The 6,000-nt window shown below is 43.7% G+C and overlaps 1 protein-coding gene across 1 annotated transcript in view; it reads right to left on the bottom strand.

Moving 5' to 3' along the window:
* The window catches only part of cpt1a2b (carnitine palmitoyltransferase 1A2b), an 84,809-nt gene extending 81,300 nt beyond the window's left edge, over positions 1-3,509 (bottom strand). Inside the window, exon 1 of the mRNA XM_033644705.2 lies at positions 3,355-3,509. The gene's annotated coding sequence lies outside the window, so the exon portion shown is untranslated. The remainder of the gene's footprint in view (positions 1-3,354) is intronic.
* Between the last annotated feature and the right edge of the window lie 2,491 nt (positions 3,510-6,000).

Below are 6,000 nucleotides of genomic sequence, written 5' to 3' on the forward strand. Positions count from 1 at the left end.
CTATCTGTGCAGCCGAGCACCGCAGCACCTCCACGGACTATTACATCCAGACGGTCCCGGTGTTTCCTCCGCAGGCTCCACTTCACTCAGCTGCCCGATAAACCCGCTGCTTCTTCCCACTTTAACCTGAATAACAAACCAGGGCTCGGTGCTCCGGTTGGATCCAAACGGAGAGCCGGGGCTAGCTCAGAGACTAGCGGAGGCTAACTGGCTGTGCTTCCCTCCGGTCATGCTGCGGCTAACGCTCCGCTAGCCGCTCCCAGCTAGCTCCGGTTTGTTATTCAGGTCAAAGTATGAAGAAGCAGCGGGTCTGTGGGGCAGCTGAGTGAAGTGGAGCCTGAGGAGGAAGCACCGGTTAGCCCCGGTTTCACTACAGGCAGATTCACTCGCTACAGGGGCGAGGAAATAAAACCTGAACAGCCAATCAGAGTGATCTCTCTCACCGACAAGCTCCGCCGCCGATTCAACATGCTCGATCGGCTGAAAAGCCGCAGACGCCAAAGTGCCGACGGTGCGAGACACACCGCAAAAACTAGGCCGACAGACGCTCACAGACGGCCCGACTTTGGTCGACGACTGACCGTCGGCTTGGTGTGTCAGGACCTTTAGTTTTGACTCACAGGGGTCAGTTCAGTTCAGGTTGTAATGTTTTAGGCCTGTTGAGAACTCCATCGTGAATCTGGTAAACTGCTGCAACTTTAATTAAATTAAATCCAACATATATATATATATATACAGTACAGGCCAAAAGTTTGGACACACCTTCTCATTCAATGCGTTTTCTTTATTTTCATGACTATTTACATTGTAGATTCTCACTGAAGGCATCAAAACTATGAATGAACACATGTGGAGTTATGTACTTAACAAAAAAAGGTGAAATAACTGAAAACATGTTTTATATTCTAGTTTCTTCAAAATAGCCACCCTTTGCTCTGATTACTGCTTTGCACACTCTTGGCATTCTCTCCATGAGCTTCAAGAGGTAGTCACCTGAAATGGTTTTCCAACAGTCTTGAAGGAGTTCCCAGAGGTGTTTAGCACTTGTTGGCCCCTTTGCCTTCACTCTGCGGTCCAGCTCACCCCAAACCATCTGGATTGGGTTCAGGTCCGGTGACTGTGGAGGCCAGGTCATCTGCCGCAGCACTCCATCACTCTCCTTCTTGGTCAAATAGCCCTTACACAGCCTGGAGGTGTGTTTGGGGTCATTGTCCTGTTGAAAAATAAATGATCGTCCAACTAAACGCAAACCGGATGGGATGGCATGTCGCTGCAGGATGCTGTGGTAGCCATGCTGGTTCAGTGTGCCTTCAATTTTGAATAAATCCCCAACAGTGTCACCAGCAAAACACCCCCACACCATCACACCTCCTCCTCCATGCTTCACAGTGGGAACCAGGCATGTGGAATCCATCCGTTCACCTTTTCTGCGTCTCACAAAGACACGGCGGTTGGAACCAAAGATCTCAAATTTGGACTCATCAGACCAAAGCACAGATTTCCACTGGTCTAATGTCCATTCCTTGTGTTTCTTGGCCCAAACAAATCTCTTCTGCTTGTTGCCTCTCCTTAGCAGTGGTTTCCTAGCAGCTATTTGACCATGAAGGCCTGATTGGCGCAGTCTCCTCTTAACAGTTGTTCTAGAGATGGGTCTGCTGCTAGAACTCTGTGTGGCATTCATCTGGTCTCTGATCTGAGCTGCTGTTAACTTGCCATTTCTGAGGCTGGTGACTCGGATGAACTTATCCTCAGAAGCAGAGGTGACTCTTGGTCTTCCTTTCCTGGGTCGGTCCTCATGTGTGCCAGTTTGGTTGTAGCGCTTGATGGTTTTTGCGACTCCACTTGGGGACACATTTAAAGTTTTTGCAATTTTCCGGACTGACTGACCTTCATTTCTTAAAGTAATGATGGCCACTCGTTTTTCTTTAGTTAGCTGATTGGTTCTTGCCATAATATGAATTTTAACAGTTGTCCAATAGGGCTGTCGGCTGTGTATTAACCTGACTTCTGCACAACACAACTGATGGTCCCAACCCCATTGATAAAGCAAGAAATTCCACTAATTAACCCTGATAAGGCACACCTGTGAAGTGGAAACCATTTCAGGTGACTACCTCTTGAAGCTCATGGAGAGAATGCCAAGAGTGTGCAAAGCAGTAATCAGAGCAAAGGGTGGCTATTTTGAAGAAACTAGAATATAAAACATGTTTTCAGTTATTTCACCTTTTTTTGTTAAGTACATAACTCCACATGTGTTCATTCATAGTTTTGATGCCTTCAGTGAGAATCTACAATGTAAATAGTCATTAAAATAAAGAAAACGCATTGAATGAGAAGGTGTGTCCAAACTTTTGGCCTGTTCTGTATATGTTGGATTTAATTTAATTAAAGTTATATATATCTATATATATATAAATATATATACTGACATAATATTGCAAGTATATTTTTTGCTCTCTTATGGTTGTTTGTCCTTTTATGGTAAAGGAAGCTATGCTAAGATAATAGATTTACCATTTTTATCAAAGTAAAAAAAGTACGTACATTCACTGTTGTTAATACCAAATATTAAATATTAATCTGTGACATAATTGATTTAAAAAGATTTTTGCAGATTTTCTAGGAAAACACGACTTCCAAATCTGCCGCATGTTTTGTTTTTCTACACTTATCACAGCCAGAAACTGTTGGATTTCCTACAGTCCGTGGACACATCATGTGAGACAGAAACTAATCTGAGTTTAAAACAGAGATGCTTCATTAAAATCACTTTAATTTTCATCTTGTTTAAAATGTGGCTCAAAATAAAGCGCTGGCACAAAATCAACATCACAGAGTGAGTCTTTAAAACCTAAGACATTTGGGTGGAGACTCAGGGACAGTAACTTATAAACACACCCTCCTCCTCCTCATTAATAACCAACAGTCCCTCAACAAGTGCCTTCACCAGTCACGTGGAGCTCAAACCAGTTCACCAGTTTCCATTGAGGAAATAGTTTCAGAGCTCTTCATCATCATCATCATCATCATCATCATCACCATGTTTCAGTGTGTGTGTGTGTGTGTGTGTGTGTGGGTGGGTGGAAACACACAACAAACACACACTCACACAGTGTGAAACTCCAGTGTGTGTTAGCATCTCTGCACACAGCCTACTGTAACACACACACACACACACACACACACACACACACACAGTGGTCCATTCATGCTCGGCAACATCTCCCGACCCCACCATGCACAAAGCGAACACACACACACACACACACACACACACACATTACCGTGACGTATAAAGAGGTAAAGTTGTGCAGCGGCTCGATGAGATCAGATTTCATCAGATTATAAATGTACCTCAAGATGTTTGAAGCTTCTCGGTTGATCCAGAAACGTCTGTGTGCAGACTGTGCACCCCTCCCTTCTTCTTCTTCTTCTTCTTCTTCTGCTGCTGCTGCTGCACCGAGCTGAGCTCACACACACAAACACACTCACTCACAGCAATCACTGCCGCCAGCGGACACAGATCGTCTCTGTCTGAGAGGAGGACTCACTCTGAGGGGAGAAACACAGGGGGCTGAGCTGTGGCTGTGTAAATGTAGGCGGCAAAAGTAAAAGTGACGACGCATGCGCAGTGGTTACCAGCTTGGAAACCTAACCGCCATTCAGAATCGAGTTTTTCTTTTATTGACACGAGGAACAAACACAACGAGTTTGATATTCAACAGCAGAAAACAAACAAAGGATTTTTAAACAAAAATACACCAAAACAATATTATCATATTCTTTTTAGATATTTGATTGTGTTGACGGCATTATTACACAACATTATTTAACAGCACATAAAAAGAACATTAACAGAAAACAATGTAAATCCTGGGTCCTCAACAGGAGGTCTGCGACCCCTATAGGGGCCCCCAGAGTTACAGCAGGGGGGCCACTAAAACACCTCTTAATGATTTCAGTTTGTTGTCCCTGCTTGTAAAAACAAAAGTGACAGGAAAAGCAAGACATTAAAGAATATAAGTCACCCTCTCACCCTCTCAGGGTGGAGTCTGTGTCACCCTCAGGCTGGGGTCCTCCACCAGAGGCCTGGGAGTTTGGGGCCCCTTTTACACTGCCAGATTTTCCACGAATGTTGGGCCGTTTTGCGAGCGTTTAGACACACAGAGCTGGACTGGCGAGTTGATCCAAGGTGCGCAATTTTCCGCCTCGTAGGGTAGACATATTGGAGGAACCCTTTTAGTTTAAACAGACTGAGGCGGCCTTCTGCAACAGGAGGGGCTGTTGATGACTTGTGGGAGGGGCTGTTGATGACGCTGCACGTGCGAGCCACTGGCGGTGGATAAACAGGAAACAGCTGATAGCAGGAATTAGCGAGCAGCTAGTAGCAAGAGGGAAACACAAACCTGACAGACACTGTAAAGATGAGCAACTGGGGAGACAAGGAATTGCGCGCCCTCCTTGTCCTCGCAAACGAAGAGGCCATTAACCGTCAGATGACGGGGACGGTGAAGAACGGGCCGACTTACGAGAGAATCGCCGAAGGACTGACCAGCCGCGGCTTCCCTCCCACGTCACTGTTTACGTCACACGCTGAGCTACACGTTTTGTTACTTGCTCACGCCCCCCATTGCCCCGAAAAAGGCACATTCTGTATAAACAAAAGTAGGTAGGCGGCATTTTGCTGCACTCCCTGATTTTGTTTTTATACTGCCAATGCTGAAAAAACACTGATTGGACTTTCCTGCAAATTTGCACAGCTCCTGTTTAAAAAGGGCTTCAGTCTGGGGTCAAAGTTCACTCCCAGAAACTGAAAGCAGTCAATTCTTTCCAGATTTGTTCCATATAACTTTAGATTTCAAAGACAGGGGGCTGAACTGTCGCTGTGTGAATATATAGGTGCAAATAATGGCACATGTGCAAAGTTTAACCTGCTTGTAAAACCAAAACTGACAGAAAAAAACAAACAGACGAGAGATTAAAGTAGAAATCTGCTTTACTGAATGTCACATCAAGTGCGGCACGTGCACACACAGAGTGGCTACGGTCAGTCGTATTAACAACAAGTTCACACAAATTCCCTTAAACACCACTATTTTTAAGTACATTCTGTAATTATGACCCTCGGCCCACCCTGTAGTTTGGGAAATCAGGAAGTGGATGGCAGGAACAAACCTCAGTGAGCAGAAATGAAGGCTCAGCTTCAAAGCTCGGCTGCATGGCTCCCAACAAGACCAAAGTTATTTGCATTTACTGTCGATGTGAATTAACATCACCTGTTTCTTTAAGCAGCTCGATGTGCTCCAGTGGTGACTTAAGTTAACCTTTACAAATGTGAAGTTGATAAGAGTATTAAAACTTTTAAAAAATATCCCTTTAAGGTTCATATAGAACAAATAAAAATGTGTGATTAATCTGTGATTTATCGCAAACTAAATATTTCAGTCGATTGACAGCCCATATATATATATATATATATATACACATATATATATATATATATACACCTATATATATATATATATATATATAAATATATAGTATATAAATTTATTTTTTTTACAACAACTTCACTGTAGGTTAAATTCATCGGCGCTACATTTTGTCTGGTAAAAAATTCAGTTTGTCCCACTGAGTTTCCATCAACACCTCTCACTGTATGAAACAGCTTATGTAAGGACACACTTTTAGAGTCAGAGTGAGACCTCTTCATTTTTTATTCTCTCTGCAGGAAACTACAACCATGGAAACCCGCCTCCCAACACATGGAGGATATGAAGCTGTCCTGCTCTGACCTCATGAGGCCTCAGGGTTCAGGGTCTGATCAGGTCTCAGAAAATAATGTTTAATAAACATAAAGATTTATTTATAACAGACACAGAACACAACAGGAAGTCATTACAGGCCTCAGCATGTTTCATCTGCTCTTATCCCTTCACCTACGTGTTTTCCAAACGAGAGGAACCTCCCAGAACACTGAAATAAGTCTGTCAGAGAATA

This window comes from Epinephelus lanceolatus, chromosome 18, assembly GCF_041903045.1.
Source record: "Epinephelus lanceolatus isolate andai-2023 chromosome 18, ASM4190304v1, whole genome shotgun sequence".
Taxonomy (NCBI): Eukaryota; Metazoa; Chordata; class Actinopteri; order Perciformes; family Serranidae; genus Epinephelus; species Epinephelus lanceolatus.